At 34.4% G+C, this 25,206-nt stretch overlaps 1 long non-coding RNA gene and 1 pseudogene across 4 annotated transcripts in view; one reads left to right on the top strand and one right to left on the bottom strand.

The window, feature by feature from the left end:
- Window positions 1-363: 363 nt before the first annotated feature.
- The window catches only part of LOC143740228 (uncharacterized), a 27,872-nt gene continuing 3,029 nt past the window's right edge, over window positions 364-25,206 (top strand). The window contains exons 1-2 of one of the 4 annotated variants that reach the window (XR_013204804.1): window positions 364-936; window positions 22,365-22,725. This is a non-coding gene — a long non-coding RNA (uncharacterized LOC143740228). Of the gene's footprint in view, window positions 937-5,798; window positions 5,814-19,129; window positions 19,160-22,336; window positions 22,726-25,206 lie in introns of those variants that run through there. The other 3 variants (XR_013204801.1, XR_013204802.1, XR_013204803.1) reach the window with 3 other exon arrangements.
- LOC143740172 (uncharacterized) lies at window positions 9,835-14,781 on the bottom strand (annotated as a pseudogene).

The following is a 25,206-nucleotide window of genomic DNA, read 5'->3' as shown; positions in this document are numbered from 1 at the left end:
ACATTTTAAAGTTGAAATGACAAAAATAGCTGAAAGTATGCACAAGTAGTGGGCTTTGAAAGCAGAAGGAGCATAAAGCAGGATTTGAAGAATTCTCCATTGACTTACATGTTAAAAAAAATGCACAAAAAGATTAATAATTTAAAAAGTATAAAAGTTATAAAAAAGAAAAATAATAGCACACATGTCCTTGAAAAGTTGAACATTTTGATACTTGAATGGTTTTTGTAGCACAAAGTAGAGAGGAGTTATAAGCGACCGTGGAAGAATACGGAATAATAATAATAATAATAATAATAATAATAACTAGAAAAATTGCATTTCCTGCGGAACATGCGTGTGAATGCTTGAAATGCAAGAAAGAAAAAAGATAGATTAGTTAGAAAGAAAGATAGATTAGTTAGAAAGAAAGATAGATAGAAAGAAAGATAGATTAGTTAGAAAGAAAGAAATATTAGTCAGAAAGAAAGAAAGAAAGATTAGTTAGAAAGAAAGATCGATTAGTTAGAAAGAAAGATAGATAGATAGATTGGTTAGAAAGAAAGAAAGATTAGTTAGAAAGAAAGAAAGAAAGAAAGAAAGAAAGATAGATAGATTAGTTAGAAAGAAAGATAGATAGATTAGTTAGAAAGAAAGAAAGATAGATTAGTTAGAAAGAAAGAAAGATAGATAGATAGATAGATAGATAGATAGATAGATAGATAGATAGATAGATAGATAGATAGATAGATAGATAGATAGATAGATAGATAGATAGATAGATAGATAGATAGATAGATAGATAGATAGATAGATTAGTTAGAAAGAAAGAAAGATAGATTAGTTAGAAAGATAGATTAGTTAGAAAGATAGATAGATCAGTTAGAAAGAAAGATAGATTAGATATAAAGAAAGAAAGATAGATTAGTTAGAAAGAAAGAAAAGAAAGAAGGATTAGTTAGAAAGAAAGAAAGATGGATTAGTTAGAAAGAAAGAAAGAAAGATGGATTAGTTAGAAAGAAAGAAAGATTGGGTAGAAAGAAAGAAAGAAAGAAAGAAAGAAAGAAAGAAAGAAAGAAAGAAAGAAAGAAAGATTAGGTAGAAAGAAAGAAAGAAAAAAAGAAAGACAGAAAGAAAGAAAGAAAGAAAGAAAGAAAGAAAGAAAGAAAGAAAGAAAGAAAGAAAGAAAGAAAGAAAGAAAGAAAGAAAGAAAAAGAAAGAAGGATTAGTTAGAAAGAAAGAAAGATGGATTAGTTAGAAAGAAAGAAAGATTAGGTAGAAAGAAAGAAAGAAAGAAAGAAAGAAAGAAAGAAAGAAAGAAAGAAAGAAAGAAAGAAAGAAAGAACGATTAGTTAGAAAGAAAGAAAGATGGATTAGTTAGTAAGAAAGAAAGATAGATTAGTTAGAAAGAAAGAAAGAAAGAAAGATAGATTAGGGTAGAAATAAAGATTAAGTAGAAACAAAGAAAGAAAGAAAGAAAGAAAGAAAGAAAGAAAGAAAGATTAGGTAGAAAGAAAGAAAGAAAAAAGAAAGAAAGAAAGAAAGAAAAAGAAAGAAGGATTAGTTAGAAAGAAAGAAAGATGGATTAGTTAGAAAGAAAGAGATTAGGTAGAAAGAAAGAAAGAAAGATTAGGTAGAAAGAAAGAAAGAAAGAAAGAAAGAAAGAAAGAAAGAAAGAAAGAAAGAAAGAAAGAAAGAAAGAAAGAAAGAAAGAAAGAAAGAAAGAAGGATTAGTTAGAAAGAAAGAAAGATTGATTAGTTAGAAAGAAAGAAAGATTAGGTAGAAAGAAAGAAATAAGGATTAGGTAGAAAGAAAGAAAGAAAGATAGATTAGTTACAAAGAGAAAGATAGATAGATAGATAGATAGATAGATAGATAGATAGATAGATAGATAGATAGATAGATAGATAGATAGATAGATAGATAGATAGATAGATAGATAGATGGATAATTTGGACACAGAAAGTCAAATAGTTAGACAGGCAGATAGATAGAAGAGGATAAAAGGAGGAGTAGAAAGGAGAATAAGAGATTAGGAAAGGAGGGGAGAAGAGGAGGAGTAGAGGATGGAAGGAGGAGAAGAGGAGGGAAGAGGGAGGGAGAACAGGAGAAGCAGAAGCATAAATGCAACAAAAACCTGTAAAGTTCCTTCAGAAAAGAGCTCAGTGACTGTGCACCAATCAGAACACAGGACCAATAATGTGTGTCTCCCTTTGATCTGTGCCCCTTTGATCTGTGCTAATCAACATCACCTGTGCAATCAGCTTTCCTATTTAGACAGAGGGCAAAATCGCTGATACTTGGCCTCGAACAAACCTCCCTAGAGACAAAACTATAGGTTGTATCGGCGAAATGACCTGACCGTGAGCGAGACAAGGCCTTTGTGAACGATGTGATGTATTTTTTGTGTGGATAGAGTTGAAAAAAGAGACCACTTTGGCAAGTTGAAAAACTAGTGATCAGAGCATTACGGACCAAAGTTTGACCTGAATTTATAATTGCTGCCAATGGAGGATTGTCTGTCACTCTTGTCCTTTGGAAGGACACAGAGGAAAAACTGTAAGTCCGAGGGATTTATTAAACACACGTGAGGAAGCACAACAAAAATACCTACGTTTCAAGTATAATTACATGCCCGAAGAGTTAAAATTGTGGCCAGGCCAGCGATTTAAAAATTATTTTTTACGATTAGTTTTCAAGCTGGCTCACTCTAGCAGATGACATCACGTGCTCTAGCTCTGAACAGTCTCTCTCATCCGCTTCCATTAAAATCTGAGAAACGGCTTGAAAAACTTCATGAGACTAAAGTAGAGATTGTGAAAAAAGTATAAAAGATTTCAAAAAGTTGAATACAACGTTAATAGCTTAAAGATTTCTCAACATTTTAAAGTTGAAATGACAAAAATAGCTGAAAGTATGCACAAGTAGTGGGCTTTGAAAGCAGAAGGAGCATAAAGCAGGATTTGAAGAATTCTCCATTGACTTACATGTTAAAAAAAATGCACAAAAAGATTAATAATTTAAAAAGTATAAAAGTTATAAAAAAGAAAAATAATAGCACACATGTCCTTGAAAAGCTGAACATTTTGATACTTGAATGGTTTTTGTAGCACAAAGTAGAGAGGAGTTATAAGCGACCGTGGAAGAATACGGAATAATAATAATAATAATAATAATAATAATAAAGATTTGGATTTCAATAGTGTGAATGCTTGAAAGCATTCACACTAATAATAAAGATTTGGATTTCAATAGTGTGAATGCTTGAAAGCATTCACACTAATAATAATAAAGATTTGGATTTCAATAGTGTGAATGCTTGAAAGCATTCACACTAATAATAAGAATAAGAATAAGAATAAGAATAATAAGTATGCACAATAACACTAGTGTTGCTTTGCCTATGGCAAGCACCACTAATAATAAGTATGCACAATAACACTAGTGTTGCTTTGCCTATGGCAAGCACCACTAATAATAAGTATGCACAGTAACACTAGTGTTGCTTTGCCTATGGCAAGCACCACTAACTAGAAAAAGTTCGTTGAGACAAACTTTAAGTTGGCTTGTGAAAGTTTGGACCAATACGTTTGAAGAAGTTTAAAGTAGTTTGAAGTTTAAAGTAGTTTGAAGTTTAAATTAGTTTGAATTTTAAAGTAGTTTGAAGTTTAAATTAGTTTAAAGTTTAAATTAGTTTGAAGTTTAAATTAGTGGAAAGTTTAAATTAGTTTGAAGTTTAAATTAGTTTAAAGTTGGAATTAGTTTAAAGTTTTAATTAAAGTTTAAAGTTGTTTAAAGTATAGTTTGAAGTAATTTAAAGTTGATAGGGTGTTTCTAGTGGGTTGCTAGGGTGTTCTGGGTGGTTGCTAGGTGGTTGCTAAAGGATTTTAGGTGGTTGCTAGGGTTTTCTGGGTGGTTACTAGGTGGATGCTAAGGTATTTTGGTTGGTTGCTAGGGTTTTCTGGGTGGTTGCTAGGTGGCTACTAGGCAGTTGCTAGGGTGTTCTGGGTGGTTGCTAGGCGGTAAATTGGGTGTTCTGGGTGGTTGCTATGATGTTGCTAGGGTGTTCTAGGCTATTTTGGGTGGTTGCTAGGGTGTTCTGCGGGGTTGTTAGGCAGTTGCTAGGTTGTTCTGGGTGGTTGCTATGGTGTTGCTAGGGTGTTCTAAGATTTTTTGGGTGGTTGCTAGGGTGTTCTGGGTGGTTGCTATGGTTTTGCTAGGGTGTTCTAGGGTATTTTGGGCGGTTGCTATGGTGTTGCTAGGGTGATTTAAGGTATTTTAGGTGGTTGCTAGGGTGTTCTGGTTGGTTGTTAGGCGGTTTCTAGGGTGTTCTTTGTGGTTGCTAGGGTATTTTAAGGTATTTTGGGTGGTTGCTGTGGTGTTGCTATGGTGTTTTAAGGTATTTTGGGGGGTTGCTATGGTGTTCTGGTGGTTGCTAGGCAGTTGCTAGGGTGTTCTAGGTGGTTGATATGGTGTTGCTAGGGTGTTCTTGGCTATTTTGGGGGGTTGCTATGGTGTTGCTAGGGTATTTTAAGGTATTTTTGGGGGGGTTGCTAGGGTGTTCTGGTGGTTGTTAGGCGGTTACTAGGGTGTTCTGGGTGGTTGCTAGGGTATTTTACGGTATTTTGGGTGGTTGCTATGGTGTTGCTAGGGTGTTTTAAGGTATTTTGGGGGGTTGCTAGGGTGTTCTGGTGGTTGCTATGGTGTTGCTAGAGTGTTCTTGGCTATTTTGGGGGGTTGCTATGGTGTTGCTACGGTATTTTAAGGTATTTGGAGGGTTGTTAGACGGTTACTAGGGTGTTCTGGGTGGTGGCTAGGGTATTTTAAGGTATTTTGGGTAGTTGCTATGGTGTTGCTATGGTGTTTTAAGGTATTTTGGGGTGTCGCTAGGGTGTTCTGGTGGTTGCTTGGCAGTTGCTAGGGTGTTCTAGGTGGTTGCTATGGTGTTGCTAGGGTGTTCTTGGCTATTTTCGGGGGTTGCTATGGTGTTGCTAGGGTATTTTAAGGTATTTTGGAGGGTTGTTAGGGTGTTCTGGTGGTTGTTAGACGGTTACTAGGGTGTTCTGGGTGGTGGCTAGGGTATTTTAAGGTATTTTGGGTGGTTGCTATGGTGTTGCTATGGTGTTTTAAGGTATTTTGGGGGGTCGCTAGGGTGTTCTGGTGGTTGCTAGGCAGTTGCTAGGGTGTTCTAGGTGGTTGCTATGGTGTTGCTAGGGTGTTCTTGGCTATTTTGGGGGGTTACTATGGTGTTTTGTAGGGTATTTTAGAAATGTTAGAAAGAAAGGAAGATTAGTTAGAAAGAAAGAAAAAAGAAAGATAAGGTAGAAAAAAGATTAATTAGAAAGAAAGAAAGAAAGAAAGAAAGACATAAAGAAATAAAGAAAGAAAGAAAGAAAGGACAGATTAGTAGGAGAGATTAGTTAGAAAGTTAGAAAGAAAGAAAGAAAGAAAGAAAGAAAGAAAGAAAGAAAGAAAGAAAGAAAGAAAAAAAGAACAAAGAAAGAGAGAAAGAAATATAGAAAGATTAGTTAGAAAGAAAGAAAGATTAGTTAGAAAGAAAGATTAGTTAGAAAGAAAGAAAGAAAGTTAGAATGGAAGATTAGTTAAAATGAAAGAAAGAAAGATTAGTTAGAAAGATAGATTAGTTAGAAAGAAAGAAAGAAAGAAAGAAAGAAAGAAAGAAAGAAAGAAAGAAAGAAAGATTAGTTAGAAAGAAAGATTATATAGAAAGAAATAGATTAGTTAGAAAAGAAAGATAGATTAGTTAGACAGAAAGAAAGAAAGAAAGAAAGATAGAAAGAAAGATAGATTAGTTAGAAAGAAAGAAATATTAGTTAGAAAGAAAGAACGAAAGATAGATTAGTTAGAAAGAAATTAAGAAAAAGATAGATACATAATAGTCAGATGATAGATCTAGATAGATAGATAGATAGATAGATAGATAGATAGATAGATAGATAGATAGATAGATAGATAGATAGATAGATAAAATAGTCAGATGATAGATAGATAGATAGATAGATAGATAGATAGATAGATAGATAGATAGATAGAATAGTCAGATGATAGATAGATAGATAGATAGATAGATAGATAGATAGATAGATAGATAGATAGATAGATAGATAGATAGATAGATAGATAAAATAGTCAGATGATAGATAGATGGATCGATAAATAGATAGATAGATAGATAGATAGATAGATAGATAGGTAGATAGATAGATAAATAGATAGATAGATAGATAGATAGATAGATAGATAGATAGATAGATAGATAGATAGATAGATGGATAGATGGATAGATAGATAGATAGATAGATGGATAGATGGATAGATAGATAGATAGATAGATAGATAGATAGATAGATAGATGAGTTTATTAGTTTAAATGAATCTCAATGGCTCATATAGTATATAGAATGGAAGTTTGATTCAGTCTAGGGCTTCAAGGAGTTTAGATTTGAATTTTTGACAGTTGGGGAGTTTGAAAATCTGAACATTCCGCCATGTTAAGTCAATGGGATTTTTTTCCGAGTTTGATCGTCATTTTTAGGAAAACCGTAAGTCCGATCAGTTAGAAAAGATATAGCAACTCGAGTCAGAACAGTTTGAGTGTCTGAGCCGATGTTGGAGTATGTAGAGTTAAAGCTCTAGGAGGAGTTTGATATAGAAATTTCACTGCAAGAAGAAGAAGAATAACTAGAAAAAGTTTGTCGAGACAAACTTTAAGTTGGCTTGTGAAAGTTTGGAACAATAAGTTTGAAGAAGTTTAAAGTAGTTTGAAGTTTAAAGTAGTTTAAAGTTTACATTAGTTGAAAGTTTAAATTAGTTTGAATTTTAAAGTAGTTTGAAGTTTAAAATAGTTTAAAGTATAGTTTGGAGTAATTTAAATTTGCTAGGGTGTTTCTAGTGAGTTGCTAAGGTGTTCTGGGTGGTTGCTAAGGTATTTTAGGTGGTTGCTAGGGTGTTATGGGTGGTTGCAAGGTGGTTTCTAAGGTATTTTGGTTGGTTACTAGGGGTTTCTGGGTGGTTGTTAGGTGGTTGCTAGGGTGTTCTGGGTGGTTGCTATGGTGTTGCTAGGGTTTTCCGAGGTATTTTGTGTGGTTGCTATGGTGTTGCTAGGGTGTTCTAGGGTATTTTAGGTGGTTGCTAGGGTGTTCTCGGTGGTTGTTAGGTGGTTGCTAGGGTGTTCTGGATGGTTGCTATGGTGTTCTAGGGTATTTTGGGTGGTTGCTAGGGTGTTCTGGGTGGTTGCTAGGGTGTTGCTAGGGTGTTCTAGGGTATTTTGGGTGGTTGCTAAGGTGTTCTTGGTGATTGTTAGGTGGTTGCTAGGGTGTTCTGGGTGGTTGCTATAGTGTTCTAGGGTATTTTGGGTGGTTGCTAGGGTGTTTCGGGTGGTTGCTATGGTGTTGCTAGGGTGTTCTATGGTATTTTGGGTGGTTGCTATGGTGTTTTAAGGTATTTTGGGTGGTTGCTATGGTGTTCTGGGTGGTAGCTATGGTGTTGCTAGGGTATTTTGGGTGGTTGCTATTGTGTTGCTAGGGTGTTTTAAGGTATTTTGGGTGGTTGTTAGGGTGTTATGGGTGGTTGCTATGGTGTAGCTAGGGTGTTGTAGGGTATTGTGGGTGGTTACAATGGTGTTGCTAGGGTGTTTTAATGTATTTTGGGTGGTTGTTAGGGTGTTATATGTGGTTGCTATGGTGTTGCTATGGTGTTTTAAGGGATTTTGGGTGGTTGCTAGGGTGTTCTGGGTGGTTGCTATGGTGTTGCTAGAGTGTTTTAAGGTATTTTGGGTGGTTGCTAGGCAGTTGCTAGGGTGTTCTGGGTGGTTGCTATGGTGTTGCTAGGGTGTTCTAGGGTATTTTGGGTGGTTGCTATGGTGTTGCTAGGGTGTTTTAAGGTTTTTTGGTTGGTTGCTATGGTGTTGCTAGGGTATTCTAGGCTATTTAGGGTGGTTGCTAGGGTGTTGCTAGGGTGTTGTAAGGTATTTTGGGTGGTTGCTAGGGTGTTCTGGGTGGTTGCTATGGTGTTGCTAGAGTGTTTTAAGGTATTTTGGGTGGTTGCTAGGCAGTTGCTAGGGTGTTCTGGGTGGTTGCTATGGTGTTGCTAGGGTGTTCTAGGATATTTTGGGTGGTTGCTAGGGTGTTGCTAGGGTGTTGTAAGGTATTTTGGGTGGTTGCTAGGGTGTTCTGGGTGGTTGCTATGGTGAACTATTTATGAGTTTAAAAGTTCATAAGTGTATGAATTCATGAAAGTTCATAACTGTATGAATTCATGAGTTTATAAGTTTATGAGTTTATAAGTGTATGATTTCATGAGTTCATAAGTGTCACTGTTTATGAGTTTAGAGTTTATAAGTTTAAATTAGTAAGAGTTCAGAGTTTATTAATTTATGAGTTTAAGAGTTCATAAGTGTATGTATTCATGAGTTTATAAGTGTACGAGTTTGTGAGCTCTGAGTTCATAAGTGTATGAATTCATGAGTTCATAAGTGTATGACTTCATGAGTTCATAGGTGTCAAAGTTTATGAGTTTAGAGTTTATAAGTTTAAATGAGTAAGAGTTCAGAGTTTATTAATTTATGAGTTTAAGAGTTCATAAGTGTATGTATTTATGAGTTTATAAGTGTATGAGTTTATAGTTTATAAGTTTAAATGAGTCTAAGAGTTCAAGTTTAGAGTTTATTAATTTATTATGAGTTTAAGAGTTTAAGTGTAGATAGAAAAGTGTCATGATAGATGAGTTTATTAGTTTAAATGAGTCTCAATGGCTCATTTAGTATATAAAATGGCAGTTTGATTCAGTCTAGGGCTTCAAGGAGTTTAGATTTGAATTTTTGGCAGTTGGGGAGTTTGAAAATCTGAACATTCCGCAATGTTAAATCAATGGGAGTTTTTTCCGAGTTTGATCGTCATTTTTAGGAAAACCGTAAGTCCGATCAGTTAGAAAAGATATAGCAACTCGAGTCAGAACAGTTTGAGTGTCTGAGCAGAGTTTGGAGTAAGTAGAGTTAAAGCTCTAGGAGGAGTTTGATATAGAAATTTCACTGCAAGAAGAAGAAGAAGAAGAATAATAAGTTTAAATAGGATTTCAGTAAGTTGGCTCTCACAAGCCAACTTAATAATAACTAGAAAAAGTTCGTCGAGACAAACTTTAAGTTGGCTTGTGAAAGTTTGGACCAATTAGTTTGAAGAAGTTTAAAGTAGTTTGAAGTTTACATTAGTTTAATATGTAAATTAGCTTAAAGTGTAAATTAGTTTGAAGTTTAAAGTAGTTTTTAGTTTAATGTAGTTTGGAGTATAAATTAGTTTAAAGTTTAAATAAGTTTAAATTAGTTTAAAGTTAAAAGTAGTTAGAAGTTTAAATTAGTTTAAAGTAGTTTGAAGTTTGATGTAGTTTATAGTTTAAAGTAGTTAGAAGTTTAAAGTAGTTTGAATTTTAAAGTAGTTTGAAGTTTATATTAGTTGCTAGGGTGTTCTGGGTGGTTGCTAGGGTGTTCTGGGTGGTTGCTAGGCAGTTGCTAGGGTGTTCTGGGTGGTTGCTATGGTGTTGCTAGGGTGTTGTAAAGTATTTTGTGTGGTTGCTAGGATGTTGTGGTTGGTTTCTATGGTGTTGCTAGGGGGTTCTAGGGTATTTTGGGTGGTTGCTATGGTGTTGCTAGGGCGATTTAAGGTATTTTGGGTGGTTGCTAGGGTGTTCTGGGTGGTTGCTAGGCAGTTGCTAGGGTGTTCTGGTGGTTGCTAGGGTGTTGCTAGGGTGTTCTAGGGTATTTTGGGTGGTTGCTATGGTGTTGTTTATTTATATACAGACATGAATTACACCCAGAATTTCATGTATATACAATAGTTAACTCATCCAATTTCACGGAGAATGGGTGTTTGTACATTTGTAAGACACACACACACTTTAAGTATCTTGTTTATATTTTGTTTGAACTGGTATGGAATGTGGTCCAAAATGTGAAACAATTTCAGTCGCTGAATTGAACGCTCCACATGTATCCTAGCTTTTGAAATGAATCTGTTGTTGTTCACTTCCTCCTGCATAAATTGTCCATTGACGAGGAAAGACGGGATGTTCAGGGAAACTCCTTCTGGCAAAATGTCCCGAATTGTGAAGCCCTTGTCTGCCATAACCATATCGCCAGGATGTAAATGTTGGAGAAGTCCACAGTCAGCTGTTATTGCCTTGTCTGAGGCACTCCCACCGTACAGGTCAGTGGCAAAGGTAATAACTCCATTAGGCGCAACACCTATTAAAGCCTTAAGTGTGGTTCGTCCTTTGTACTGGCTGTACAAATGGCACTGTGCATCAAGCCTCTCTGTGTTAGAGACGGCAACCTCTGTGCAGTCGAGCACGATCCTACAGTTAGGGAAAGGCTGGAAGCAGCCTGGCAGCGATGTTTGATTCTTGCCTGTGGAGGTTATGTTGTTCTCAAGCAAACCGACATACAAAATCTCATACAGGGCACTAATGATGGTGGTGAAGATGTTGGTTACTGTGGCTGTGCTACAATTAAACCTTGTTGCAAGGTCTATGTGGCCGCAATTTAGTCTAAGCTTCATTAAGGTCAGGAGCAATTGATCAACTAAGGGCATAATTTGGACAGTCCAATCAGAATGATATTTTAGCTCAAATTTAGAAAGAAGCGCTTCCCAAAACAGGACAGTGGCAACATCAGGCAATCCAGTAAAATATTGAACTCTGTCAGGACTATTAGAAATTTGACTGAAGGAAAAAATTTGTTTCTGTTTCTCCAATTGTTTTTTCAATTTTTCATTCTCTTCCCTCAGCATCTCATTCTCCACCTCAAGTGCCACAAGACTTTTTGAAGTACATGGGGTCTCTACCATGTCAGCATCCGTTCCCTCATCCTTACCATTGCTGGGGACCAGTTGTTTCTTTCGTTTAGGGAGATGGCTGAGGTGCTCTGGGAATTGGAAAGTCTTCCCCTCATTCCAAGCAAATCTTGATGGCCCAGCAGCTTTTCCATTGGGGAAATGCCAACTGCACACCCTAGAGTTGCAGTTTGGGATGAAGTTTTCACGTCTGTAAAAAAAGATTTGTTTAAAGATTACTTCTTATTATTTTTAGAATCAAATTACATTCATTCACCAAAGGGATTTTTTTATTATTCAAAGATTACTTCTTCTTATTTTTAGAATCAAATTTCATTAATTCACCAAAGGGATTTTTTATTATTCAAAAGTTGTACCATGTTCCTATTGACCAGAAAGACTTATTTCAGGTGAAATTCTTACAATACCTCGCTTGCTGTACATACAACAAATAAATAGGTTTATGAAATAATTACTGTAATTCACCTAAAGTACTTTTTCATGTTCCAAAGGTTGTAGTATTTTCCTAGTGACCTGACTGACTTACTACATGTGAAGTTTTGATAACACCTAATATAATATAATACTGTAATTCACTAAAAGGGGGTTTGTTTGTTTCAGGTTGTAGTACATTAATAGACATGAGTCTGATCTTATATCTCAGACAAATGAGAAACGTTAGCAGATTATCATAACTGGTCTAATGTTTTTCCTTGCTATGTACACACATCTTCATGCTTCGACTTGTCTATAGACTGTTGTCAAAGCTAACGTTAGCTAGTTAGCCATAGCTAGGTAACTTAGTTTCATCTAAACTAGGCGGCAAAACAAGGCCTGACAAACGAAACATGATGCAGATTTGGGTTTATAGTAGAGGTGGGCATAGATTAATTTTTTTAATCTAGATTAATCTCACTGGAATCTTGGAATTAATCTAGATTAAAATGGCTCATTTGAATTCTGCCGAAGGCATTCAGAATATGTGTGCTACCCAAATAATGTCTAAAAGTAAGTCTTGAGAGTAGTTTGCCTCGCGTAGGGATGTGAATTTCTGCCAAAAATGCCATTCGACAATAGAGGAGCAAAAGTCGAATATCGTTCAAAGAAAATTATAAAATAAAATAAATAAATAAAACGCACAATTACAATGACAGAAAGGGAGGCCAATTTCATCTTTAGCGATTTGTCATCAAACAAACTGTTTATTAATTGAACAAGTAACATGTTTTCGTCGTTTTTTTTTAAACATAGTAACTTAGGCTAATTGGAAGAAGAAGAAAATAATAAGCACGATGTAGCTACAGTCCTTTTTTCGCATCGCCAAACCAGATGCTAGTTAGATCGAAAAATAATGTCATATGTCATTATGATTTTATGTGAACCTGCCTTTACCGGCAAAAGCCTCATCCTTTTTAAACAAACTAGTTTCAATCAATGTAAACTATTCGTCTGACTATGCCCCTGCGCAACACACATTACCGCGGGATGGCGGGTGTTCATTTCATAAACTGTACACAATGGTAGCTTATTTATTTTGTAGCCTATAAATTAATGTATATGTCCAACGGATAATGTCATACTTGTTAGTAGTGCTATCGTGGCGTAATAATCTGTTTGGTGGTAAAATGTATTACCTGAATGAAATGAAATCGAATGTATCGTCCTGTGGAATCATTCATTCACAGACAGCTTATGAAGATGTTCAACTAATAAAGATCTTCATCGCTGGCAAAAAATATGATGCATTTGAGTTTGAGTTTGAGTTTGAGTTTCTTTATTTAAAGGGACAGTGCACATTAATTAACATGGGTACAAGGTCCAACATGTAAATGTGCCAGATTTAGCCATACAGGCTAATTTTCATCTGCAGTCCCTAGCAGGTTAAACATTTAAACAATAAATACACTACTACAATAAAAAAAAATAAAAACATAATAAATACAAACACATTATTCTGTATTATGGCAACATATTTGATTTGTTAATAACCAATGTTTTATGGATTTAGAAAATGATTTGATAGACGTGATCTTCCTTAGTTCTGTGGGTATGGTATTCCATGCATGAGCTGCTCGAAAAGAGAAAGCCGACTGTCCAAAGCTACTTTTTTTACATGGTATTTTACAATCCCCTCTTGTAGATGCTCTGGTGGATGAGTTAACATTTTGTTGGACAAATTTATTGAGCGGAGGGGGGAGCCCTACCATGAAAAATTTTATATACAAGTAAAATATCTGCAAACTTAATCATGTTTTCCCAATTTAACAGGTCATATTTAATTAAAAGTTTACAATGGTGATATGAATTTGACTTTTTATCTAACGTTTTTAAGGCCCGTTTGTAAAGTATTTCAACTGATCGTAATGTAGTCCGACTTGTCTGTGTCCAACTGGTAAGACAGTAGTTAATGTGTGATATGATCATAGCATTAATATATAACTTTGAGGCCTCTGTAGTCAAATTATTCCTAATGTGTCTGAAATTTGCCAAATTAAATTTAATTCTATTTGTGACCTTTTTCACCTGTGTTTTAAATGAAAAACATGAATCTATTATTATTCCCAGATATTTTAACTCTTGAACTACTGGAAGTCTTTTCCCTGCTACTATGATATCTGGGTCTATATCTCTATTTGTGGATTTCGAAAAAAACATACACATTGTTTTATCAGTATTAAGGTGCAGACACGAGTTTGCTAACCAATTTGAGATTTTAACCATTGTAGCCGATAACTCTTCTGCAGCTTTTCTCTTGCTTGTAGCATGTAGATATATGACAGTGTCATCAGCATACATCTGGCAGGTGACATTAGGTAGACAGACCTCAGGTAGATCGTTAATGTATAGACTGAATAACAGGGGACCCAAAATAGAACCTTGGGGTACACCCAAATTAATATCAGTTATTTGGGAGATGTTATTATCCACACGAACACATTGTTTTCTGTCTGTAATATATGATTTTATCCATTTAATGGCATCTAATGAAAAATTTAACTTTGATAATTTACTAATTAAAACCTCATGATTAACCAAATCAAAAACTTTTTTTAAATCAAGGAAAATAGCTCCAACCACCCCACCCTTCTCCAGTTTAGCCTTTATATTTTCCAACAGAAAGACATTAGCCGTTTCCGTAGAATGATATTTTCTAAATCCAAATTGCATCGGATGTAATGATTTGCAGATTTGCTTTCACTAGACTAAACTGTAGCTCTTGGTGTTCTTAAATCTTCCTGTTACGACTCCGTGTTGAGTGTGATTGAACGCGCTTCAGTGATTCAGTGCGTGAGGAACTGAACAGAACTGATTCGCGAACCGATTTAGTCAGATCTTCCAACTTGTTTGATGAAGTCTTTGAACAGAATCGACCCAAAAGAGTGATTCAGTTGTAAATTGAGCATCGCTCATGCCCATAAAATACAGCGCGCTTGGAACTCATTTAACAACATGTAAAGTAACGAGAGGAACGATCGCCCAACGTAACATGTAAAAGTATACACCTTGTGTCCCTGACAGGAAAATACCCTGCTGCGCAATTTGCGCGAAAATATAACGATATTCGAAAAAGCTATTTTATGATCCCAACCCAACTTTGAGAATAGATTAACGGCGATGTTTTTTTTATCGCACGATAAGATTCTCACGTTAACGCAGCACGTTAACGCCGATAACGGCCCACCACTAGTTTATAGCAACAAACAACATATAAAACCCATAGACTACATAAACCCTTTTCTTAAAGGGCTGGTTTCGCTTCAGCGCCAGTGGGTGTTAAGGATAGCACCCACTGGCGCCAAAGTTTCTTCATTCGTTTAAGATTTGTAACTTACCTTATCAACTGCAGCCATTTCCTCTTATCTTTCTCGTCACAGGGAAAGCGGTAGAATGACAGTTGAATGTCACTTGTTTTTTTAACTCCGATCTGTTTAAACAACACGGGACACAGCACTGCGGCATGTTAAAACTTGGGCGAAAGCGGTAAGTAGGTAGAGAGGACCCGGCATTTGGACCCGGAAACAGTATTATGGAGAGCGGTTACGTCACGACTTAACAACCGGATGGTGTTGCTAGGGTGTTCTATGGTATTTTGGGTGGTTGTTATGGTGTTGCTAGGGTGTTGTAAGGTATTTTGGGTGGTTGCTAGGCAGTTGTTAGGGTGTTCTGGGTGGTTGCTATGGTGAACTATTTATGAATTTAAAAGTTCATAAGTGTATGAATTTATGAAAATTCATAAGTGTATGAATTCATGAGTTTATAAGTTTATGAGTTTATGTTTAAGAGTTTATGAGTTTAGAGTTTATAAGTTTAAATGAGTAAGAGTTCAGAGTTTATTAATTTATGAGTTTGAGTTTATAAGTGTACGAGTTTGAGTTTATGATTTCATGAGTTCATAAGTTTATGAATTCATGCGTTTATAAGTGTACGAGTTTATGAGTTTATAAGTTTAAATGAGTGAGAGTTCAGAGTTTATTCATTCATTACAGTTCATAAGTGTATGAATTCATGAGTTCATAAATGTATGAGTTTATATGATTATGAATTCATGAGGTCATAAGTGTATTAATTCATGAGTTTATAAGTGTACGAGTTTATGAGTTTAGAGTTTATAAGTTTAAATGAGTAAGAGTTCATGAGTTTATAAGTGTATGAGTTTATAAGTGTACGAGTTTATGAGTTTAGAGTTTATAAGTTTAAATGAGTCTAAGAGTTCAAGTTTAGAGTTTATTAATTTATTATGAGTTTAAGAGTTTAAGTGTAGATAAAAAAGTGTCATGATAGATGAGTTTATTAGTTTAAATGAGTCTCAATGGCTCATATAGTATATAAAATGGGAGTTTGATTCAGTCTTGGGCTTCAAGGAGTTTAGATTTGAATTTTTGACAGTTGGCCAGTTTGAAAATCTGAACATTCCGCAATGTTAAGTCAATGGGATTTTTCCCGAGTTTGATCGTCATTTTTAGGAAAACTGTAAGTCCGATCAGTTAGAAAAGTTATAGCAACTCGAGTCAGAAAAGTTTGAGTGTCTGAGCCGAGTTTGGAGTATGTGGAGTTAAAGCTCTAGGAGGAGTTTGATATAGAAATTTCACTGCAAGAATAATAATAATAATAATAATAAGTTTAAATAGGATTTCAGTAAGTTGGCTCTTACAAGCTTACTTAATAAGTTTAAATAGGATTTCTGTAAGTTGGCTCTCACAAGCCAACTTAACTAGAAAAAGTTCGTCGAGACAAACTTTAAGTTCGCTTGTGAAAGTTTGGACCAGAAAGTTTTAAAAAGTTCAAAGTAGTTTGAAGTTTAAATTAGTTTAAAGTTTAAATGAGTTTGAATTTCAAAGTAGTTTGAAGTTTAAATTAGTTTAAAGTAGTTTAAAGTATTTTAAAGTTTTAAATAGTTGAAAGTGGTTTAAAGTTTAAAGTATAGTTTGAAGTAATTTAACGTTGCTAGGGTGTTTCTAGTGGGTTGCTAAGGTGTTCTGGGTGGTTGCTAGGCGGTTGCTAAGGTATTTTGGGTGGTTTTTAGGGTGTTCTGGGTGGTTGCTAGGTGGTTGGTAAGGTATTTTGGTTGGTTGCTAGGGTGTTCTGGGTGGTTGTTAGGCTGTTTCTAGGGTGTTCTGGGTTGTTGCTCTGGTGTTGCTAGGGTGTTCTATGCTATTTGGTATGGTTGCTAGGGTGTTCTGGGTGGTTGCTAGGGTGTTCTGGGCGGTTGCTATGGTGTTGCTAGGGTGTTTTAAGGTATTTTGGGTGGTTGCTATGGTGTTGCTAGGGTGTTTTAAGGTTTTTGGTTGGTTGCTAGGGTCTTCTGGGTGGTTGCTAGGCAGTTGCTAGGGTGTTCTGGGTGGTTGCTATGGTGTTGCTAGGGTGTTTTAAGCTTTTTTGGGTGGTTGCTATGGTGTTGCTAGGGTTTTCTGCTGGGTTTTTAGACAGTTGCTAGGGTGTTCTGGGTGGTTGCTATGGTGTTGCTAGGGTGTTTTAAGGTGTTTTTGGTGGTTGCTAGGGTGTTATGGGTGGTTGCTAGGGTGTTATGGGTGGTTGCTAGGCAGTTGATAGGGTGTTCTGGGTGGTTGCTATGTTGTTGCTAGGGTGTTTTAAGGTATTTTGGGTGGTTGCTAGGCAGTTGCTAGGGTGTTCTGGGTGGTTGCTATGATGTTGCTAGGGTATTCTAGGGTATTTTGGATGGTTGCTATGGTGTTGCTAGGCTTTTTTAAGGTATATTGAGTGGTTGCTAGGGTGTTCTGCGGGGCTGTTAGGCAGTTGCTAGGTTGTTCTGGGTGGTTGCTATGGTGTTGCTAGGGTGTTCCAAGGTTTTTTGGGTGATTGCTAGGGTGTTCTGGGTGGTTGCTATGGTGTACTATTTATGAGTTTAAAAGTTCATAAGTGTATGAATTCATGAAAGTTCATAAGTGTATGAATTCATGAGTTTATAAGTTTATGAGTTTATAAGTGTATGATTTCATGAGTTCATAAGTGTCAAAGTTTATGAGTTTAGAGTTTATAAGTTTAAATGAGTAAGAGTTCAGAGTCTATTAATTTATGAGTTTAAGAGTTCATAAGTGTATGAATTCATGAGTTTATAAGTGTATGAGTTTATGAGCTCTGAGTTTATCAGTGTATGAATTCATGAGTTCATAAGTGTATGAATTCATGAGTTTATAAGTGAACGAGTTTATGAGTTTAGAGTTTATAAGTTTAAATGAGTAGGAGTTCAGAGTTTATTAATTTATGAGTTTAAGTGTTCATAAGTGTATGTATTTATGAGTTTATAAGTGTAGGAGTTTATAAGTGTACGAGTTTATGAGTTTAGAGTTTATAAGTTTAAATGAGTCTAAGAGTTCAAGTTTAGAGTTTATTAATTTATTATGAGTTCAAGAGTTTAAGTGTAGATAGATAAGTGTCATAGATATATGAGTTTATTAGTTTAAATGAGTCTCAATGGCTCATATAGTATATAGATTGGCAGTTTGATTCAGTCTAGGGCTTCAAGGATGTTAGATTTGAATTTTTGTCAGTTGAGGAGTTTGAAAATCTGAACATTCCGCAATGTTAAGTCAATGGGGTTTTTTTGGGGGTTTTGATCGTCATTTTTAGGAAAACCGTAAGTCCGATCAGTCTGAAAAGATATAGCACACCGAGGCAGAACAATTTGAGTGTCTGAGCCGAGTTTGGAGTATGTGGAGTTAAAGCTCTAGGAGGAGTTAGAGTTGTAAATTTTTGCGCTCAGAAGAATGATAATAATAACTAGAAAAAAAAGTTTGATGAGACAAACTTTAAGTTGGCTTGAGAAAGCCAGACCAGAGAGTTTGAATAAGTTTAAAGTAGTTTGAAGTTTAAAGTAGTTTGAAGTTTGACAGATGGATTAGTCAGAAAGAAAGAATAGTTAGAAAGAAATAAAACGATTGGTTAGAAAGATAGATGAATAATATATAGATAGAAAGATTAGTTTCAATGAAAGAAAGATTAGTTAGAAAGAAAGATTAGTTAGAAAGATAGATAGAAAGAAAGATTAGTTAGAAAGAAAGATAGATAGAAAGAAAGATTAGTAAGAAAGATAGAGTAGTTAAGAAAGAAAGATAGATTAGTTAGAAAAATTAGTTAGAAATAAAAAGATAGATTAGTTGGAAAGAAAGAAAGAAAGAAAGATTAGTTAGATAGAAAGAAAAATAGATTAGTTAGAAAGAAAGGATTAGTTTAGAAAGAAAGAAAGAAAGGATTAGTTAGAAAGAAAGATGGATTTGTTAGAAAGAAAGAAAGAAAGAAAGAAAGAAAGAAAGAAAGAAAGAAAGAAAGAAAGGATTAGTTAGAAAGAAAGAAAGATAGATAGATTAGTTAGAAAGAAAAAAATATTAGTTAGAAAGAAAGATTAGTTAGAAAGAAAGAAAGAAAGATAGATTAGTTAGAAAGAAAGATAGATAGATAGATTAGTTAGAAAGAAAGAAAGAAAGAAAGATTAGTTAGAAAGAAAGATTAGTTAGAAAGAAAGAAAGATTAGTAAGAAAGAAAGATAGATAGATTAGTTAGAAAAAAAGATAGATTAGTCAGAAAGATAGAAAGATTAGTTAGAAAGAAAAAAGATACATTAGTTAGATAGAAAGAAAGATTAATTAGAAAGAAAGAAAGATAGATTAGTTAGAAAGAAAGATAGATAGATTTGTTAGAATGAAAGAAAGACAGATTAGTTAGAAAGAAAGAAAGATTAGTTAGAAAGAAATAAAGATTAGTTAGAAACAAAGAAAGATAGATAGATCAGTTAGAAAAAATAAAGATTAGTTAGATAGAAAGAAAGATTAGTTAGAAAGAAAGATAGATAGAAAGAAAGATTAGTAAGAAAGATAGAGTAGTTAAGAAAGAAAGATAGATTAGTTAGAAAAATTAGTTAGAAATAAAAAGATAGATTAGTTGGAAAGAAAGAAAGAAAGAAAGATTAGTTAGATAGAAAGAAAAATAGATTAGTTAGAAAGAAAGGATTAGTTTAGAAAGAAAGAAAGAAAGGATTAGTTAGAAAGAAAGATGGATTTGTTAGAAAGAAAGAAAGAAAGAAAGAAAGAAAGAAAGAAAGAAAGAAAGAAAGAAAGAAAGAAAGAAAGAAAGAAAGAAAGGATTAGTTAGAAAGAAAGAAAGATAGATAGATTAGTTAGAAAGAAAAAAATATTAGTTAGAAAGAAAGATTAGTTAGAAAGAAAGAAAGAAAGATAGATTAGTTAGAAAGAAAGATAGATAGATAGATTAGTTAGAAAGAAAGAAAGAAAGATTAGTTAGAAAGAAAGATTAGTTAGAAAGAAAGAAAGATTAGTAAGAAAGAAAGATAGATAGATTAGTTAGAAAAAAAGATAGATTAGTCAGAAAGATAGAAAGATTAGTTAGAAAGAAAAAAGATACATTAGTTAGATAGAAAGAAAGATTAATTAGAAAGAAAGAAAGATAGATTAGTTAGAAAGAAAGATAGATAGATTTGTTAGAATGAAAGAAAGACAGATTAGTTAGAAAGAAAGAAAGATTAGTTAGAAAGAAATAAAGATTAGTTAGAAACAAAGAAAGATAGATAGATCAGTTAGAAAAAATAAAGATTAGTTAGAAAGAAATAAAGATTAGTTAGAAACAAAGATAGATAGATTAGTTAGAAAGAAAGAAAGATTAGTTAGAAAGAAATAAAGATTAGTTAGAAAGAAAGATGGATTTGTTAGAAAAAAAAGATTAGTTAGAAAGAAAGATGGATTAGTTAGAAAGAAAGATGGATTAGCTAGAAAGAAAGAAATCAAGAAACATGGATTAGTTAGAAAGAAAGAAAGATTAGTTAGAAGGAAAGAAAGAGAAAGAAAGAAAGATAGATTAAGAAAGATTAGTTAGAAAGAAAGGAAGATAGATTAGTTAGAAAGAAAAAAGAGAAAGAAAGATAGATAGATTAGTTAGAAAGAAAGATAGATTAAGTAGAAAGAAAGAAAGAAAGAAAGAAAGAAAGAAAGAAAGAAAGAAAGATTAGTTAGAAAGAAAGAAAGATAGATTAGTTAGAAAGAAAGATACATTAGTTAGAAAGAAAGAAAGATAGATTGGTTAGAAAGAAAGATTAGCTAGAAAGAAAGATAGATAGATTAGTTAGAAAGAAAGATAGATAGATTAGTTAAAAAGAAAGAAAGATTAGTTAGAAAGAAATAAAAATTAGTTAGAAAGAAAGATGGATTTGTTAGAAAAAAGAAAGATTAGTTAGAAAGAAAGATGGATTAGTTAGAAAGAAAGAAAGAATGATGGATTAGTTAGAAAGAAAGATTAGTTAGAAAGAAAGACAGAGAAAGAAAGATAGATAGATTAGTTAGAAAGAAAGATGGATTAGTTAGAAAGAAAGAAAGAATGATGGATTAGTTAGAAAGATAGATTAGTTAGAAAGAAAGATAGATAGATTAAGTAGAAAGAAAGAAAGAAAGAAAGAAAGATTACTTAGAAAGAAAGAAAGATAGATTGGTTAGAAAGAAAGAAAGATTAGTTAGAAAGAAAGATAGATAGATTAGTTAGAAAGAAAGATAGATGGATAGATAGATAGACTAGTTAAAAAGAAATAAATATTAGTTAGAAAGAAATAAAGATTAGTTAGAAAGAAAGATGGATTTGTTAGAAAAAAGAAATATTAGTTAGAAAGAAAGAAAGAAAGATAGATTATTTAGAAAGAAAGATTGATTAGTTAGAAAGAAAGAAAGAAAGAAAGAAAGATAGAAAGAAAGAAAGAAAGAAAGAAAGAAAGAAAGAAAGAAAGAAAGAAAGAAAGAAAGAAAGATGGATTAGTTAGAAAGAAAGATTAGTTCGAAAGAAAGAAAGAGAAAGAAAGATAGCTTAGTTAGAAAGAAAGATAGATTAAGTAGAAAGAAAGAAAGAAAGAAAGAAAGAAAGAAAGAAAGAAAGAAAGAAAAATTAGTTAGAAAGAAAGAAAGATAGATTAGTTAGAAAGAAAAAAGATTAGTTAGAAAGAAAGAAAGATTATTAGATAGATAGATAGATAGATAGATAGATAGATAGATAGATAGATAGATAGATAGATAGATAGATAAGTTCATTAGTACATATAGAATGGTTGTTTAATTGAATCTAGGGCTTCAGGGAGTTTAGATTTGAGTTTTTGTGTTGTACACTACTGGGCCACCGTAGCCATGGCTCAATTTGAACTGTTGCAATGAAAGTCAATTGGATTTTTATGGTTTTTAATATTAATTTTTAAGAAAACTGAAAGTTTAATCAGTCTGAAAAGATATAGCAACTCGAGTCAGAACAGTCTGAAGGTCTGACCCGAGTTTGGAGTTTGTAGAGTTAAAACTCTAGGAGGAGTTAGAGTCAGAAAATTTTGGTTAAGAAAAAGAAGAAGAAGAAGAAGAAGAAGAAGAAAAAAAAGTTCGTCGAGACAAACTTTAAGTTGGCTTGTGAAAGTTTTGACCAGAAAGTTTGAAGAAGTTTAAAGTTTAAAGTTGTTTAAAGTTTAAATTAGTTTGAATTTCAAAGTAGTGTAAAGTTTAAAGTAGTTTAAAGTTTAAATTAGTTTAAAGTTTAAATTAGTCTGAATTTTAAAGTAGTATGAAGTTTGAATTAGTTTAAAGTTTTAAATAGTTTAAAGTTTAAATTAGTTTAAAGTTTTAAATAGTTTAAAGTAGTTTAAAGTTTAAAGTATAGTTTGAAGTAATTTAAAGTTGCCTGGGTGTTTCTAGTGGGAAAGAAAGATTAGTTAGAAAAGAAAGAAAGATATATTAGTTAGAAAGAAAGATTAGTTAGCAAGAAAGAAAGGAAGAAAGAAAGATTAGTTAGAAAGAAAGGTTAGAAAGAGAGAAAGAAAGAAAGATAGAAAGATTAGTTAGAAATAAAGAAAGATCAGTTAGATAGAAAGAAAAGAAAGTTATAAAGGAAGATTAGTTAGAAAGACAGAAAGAAAGATTAGAAAGAAAGAGAGATAGAAAGATTAGTTAGAAAGAAAGAGAAAGAAAGAAAGAAAGAAAGAAAGGTAGAAAGATTAGTTAGAAAGAAAGAAAGATTAGTTAGAAAGAAAGTAAGAAAGATAGAAAGAAAGATAGATTATTTAAAAAGAAAGAATGAAAGATAGATTAGTTAGAAAGAAAGAAAGAAAAAGATAGATAGATAGATAGATAGATAAAATAGTCAGATGATAGATAGATAGATAGATAGATAGATAGATAGATAGATAGATAGATAGATAGATAGATAGATAGATAGATAGATAGATAAATAAAATAGTCAGATGATAGATAGATAGAAATAGTTAGATGATAGAAAGATTAGTAAGAAAGAAAGAAAGATTAGAAAGAAAGAATGGGTAGATAGATAGATAGATAGATAGATAGATAGATAGATAGATAGATAGATAGATAGATAGATAGATAGATAGATAAGTGTCATAGATAGATGCGTTTATTAGTTTAAATGTTTAAGAAAGATTAGTTAGAAAGAAAGAAAGTTAGAAAGGAATATTAGTTAGAAAGAAAGAAAGAAAGAAAGAAAGAAAGAAAGAAAGAAAGAAAGAAAGAAAGAAAGATTGAAAGATTGAAAGAAAGATTAGAAAGAAAGAGAGAAAGAAAGATAGAAAGATTAGTTAGAAAGAAATGAAGAAAGATTAGTTAGAAAGAAAGATAGATAGATAGATAGATAGATAGATAGATAGATAGATAGATAGATAGATAGATAGATAGATAGATAGATAGATAGATAGATAGATAGATAGATAGATAGATAGATAGATAGATAGAAAGAAAGTTTGGACCAGAAAGTTTAAAGTAGTTTGAAGTTTAAATTAGTTTATAGTTTAAAGTTTAAATTTAGTTTGAATTTTAAAGTAGTTTGAAGTTTATATTAGTTGCTAGGGTGTTCTGAGTGGTTACTAGGTTGTTCTGGGTGGTTGCTATGGTGTTGCTAGGGTGTTGTAAGGTATTTTGGGTGGTTTTTAGGCAGTTGCTATGGTGTTCTGGGTGGTTGCTAGGCAGTTGCTAGGGTGTTATGGTGGTGCTAGGGTGTTCTAGGCTTTTTTGGGTGGTTGCTATGGTGTTGCTAGGATGTTTTAAGGTATTTTGGGGGGTTGCTAGGGTGTTCTGGGTGGTTGCTATGGTGTTGCTAGGGTGTTCTAGGGTATTTCGGGTGGTTGCTAGGGTGTTCTGGGTGGTTGCTAGGCAGTTGCTAGGGTTTTCTGGTGGTTGCTAAGGTGTTACTAGGGTTTTCTAGGGTATTTTGGGTGGTTGCTATGGTGTTGCTAGGGTGATTTAAGGTATTTTGGGTGGTTGCTAGGGTGTTCTGGGTGGTTATTAGGCAGTTGCTAGGGTGTTCTGGGGTTGCTAGGCAGGTGCTAGGGTGTTCTAGGGTATTTTGGGTGGTTGCTATGGTGTTGCTAGGGTGTTTTAAGGTATTTTGGGTGGTTGCTAGGGTGTTCTGGGTGGTTGCTAGGCAGTTGCTAGGGTGTTCTAGGGTATTTTGGGTGGTTGCTATGGTGTTGCTGGGGTGTTCTACGCTATTTAGGATGGTTGCTAGGGTGTTTTAAGGTATTTTGGGTGGTTTTAGGGTGTTCAGGGTGGTTGCTAGGCAGTTGCTACGGTGTTCTGGGTGGTTGTTTTGGTGTTACTAGGGTTTTCTATTCTATTTTGGGTGGTTGCTAGGGTGTTCTGGGTGGTTGTTAGGTGGTTGCTAGGGTGTTCTGGGTGGTTGCTAGGGTGTTCTAGGGTATTTTGGGTGGTTGCTAAGGTGTTGCTAGGATGTTTTAAGGTATTTTGGGGGGTTGCTAGGGTGTTCTGGGTGGTTGCTATGGTGTTGCTAGGGTGTTCTAGGGTATTTCGGGTGGTTGCTAGGGTGTTCTGGGTGGTTGCTAGGCAGTTGCTAGGGTTTTCTGGTGGTTGCTAAGGTGTTACTAGGGTTTTCTAGGGTATTTTGGGTGGTTGCTATGGTGTTGCTTGGGTGATTTAAGGTATTTTGGGATGTTGCTAGGGTGTTCTGGGTGGTTATTAGGCAGTTGCTAGGGTGTTCTGGGGGTTGCTAGGCAGTTGCTAGGGTGTTCTAGGGTATTTTGGGTGGTTGCTATGGTGTTGCTAGGGTGTTTTAAGGTATTTTGGGTGGTTGCTAGGGTGTTCTGGGTGGTTGCTAGGCAGTTGCTAGGGTGTTCTAGGGTATTTTGGGTGGTTGCTATGGTGTTGCTGGGGTGTTCTACGCTATTTAGGATGGTTGCTAGGGTGTTTTAAGGTATTTTGGGTGGTTTTAGGGTGTTCAGGGTGGTTGCTAGGCAGTTGCTACGGTGTTCTGGGTGGTTGTTTTGGTGTTACTAGGGTTTTCTATTCTATTTTGGGTGGTTGCTAGGGTGTTCTGGGTGGTTGTTAGGTGGTTGCTAGGGTGTTCTGGGTGGTTGCTATGGTTTTCTAGGGTATTTTGGGTGGTTGCTAGGGTGTTCTGGGTGGTTGCTATGGTGTTGCTAGGGTGCTCTAGGGTATTTTGGGTGGTTGCTAAGGTGTTCTGGGTGGTTGTTAGATGGTTGCTAGGGTGTTCTGGGTGGTTGCTATGGTGTTCTAAGGTATTTTGGGTGGTTGCTAGGGTGTTCTGGGTGGTTGCTATGGTATTGCTAGGGTGTTCTAGGGTATTTTGGGTGGTTGCTAAGGTGTTCTGGGTGGTTGTTAGATGGTTGCTAGGATGTTCTGGGTGGTTGCTATGGTGTTCTAGGGTATTTTGGGTGGTTGCTAGGGTGTTCTGGGTGGTTGCTATGGTGTTGCTAGGGTATTTTGTGTGGTTGCTATGGTGTTGCTAGGGTGTTTTAAGGTATTTTGGGTGGTTGTTAGGGTGTTATGGGTGGTTGCTATGGTGTTGCTAGGGTGTTGTAGGGTATTTTGGGTGGTTGCTATGGTGTTGCTAGGGTGTTTTAATGTATTT

Source organism: Siphateles boraxobius, unplaced genomic scaffold, assembly GCF_051911475.1.
Source record: "Siphateles boraxobius isolate OS27281-9 unplaced genomic scaffold, OSU_SipBor_1 17, whole genome shotgun sequence".
Lineage (NCBI taxonomy): Eukaryota > Metazoa > Chordata > Actinopteri > Cypriniformes > Leuciscidae > Siphateles > Siphateles boraxobius.
Note: the sequence above shows the minus strand (reverse complement) of the source record. Positions and strands in the feature narration are given on the sequence as shown.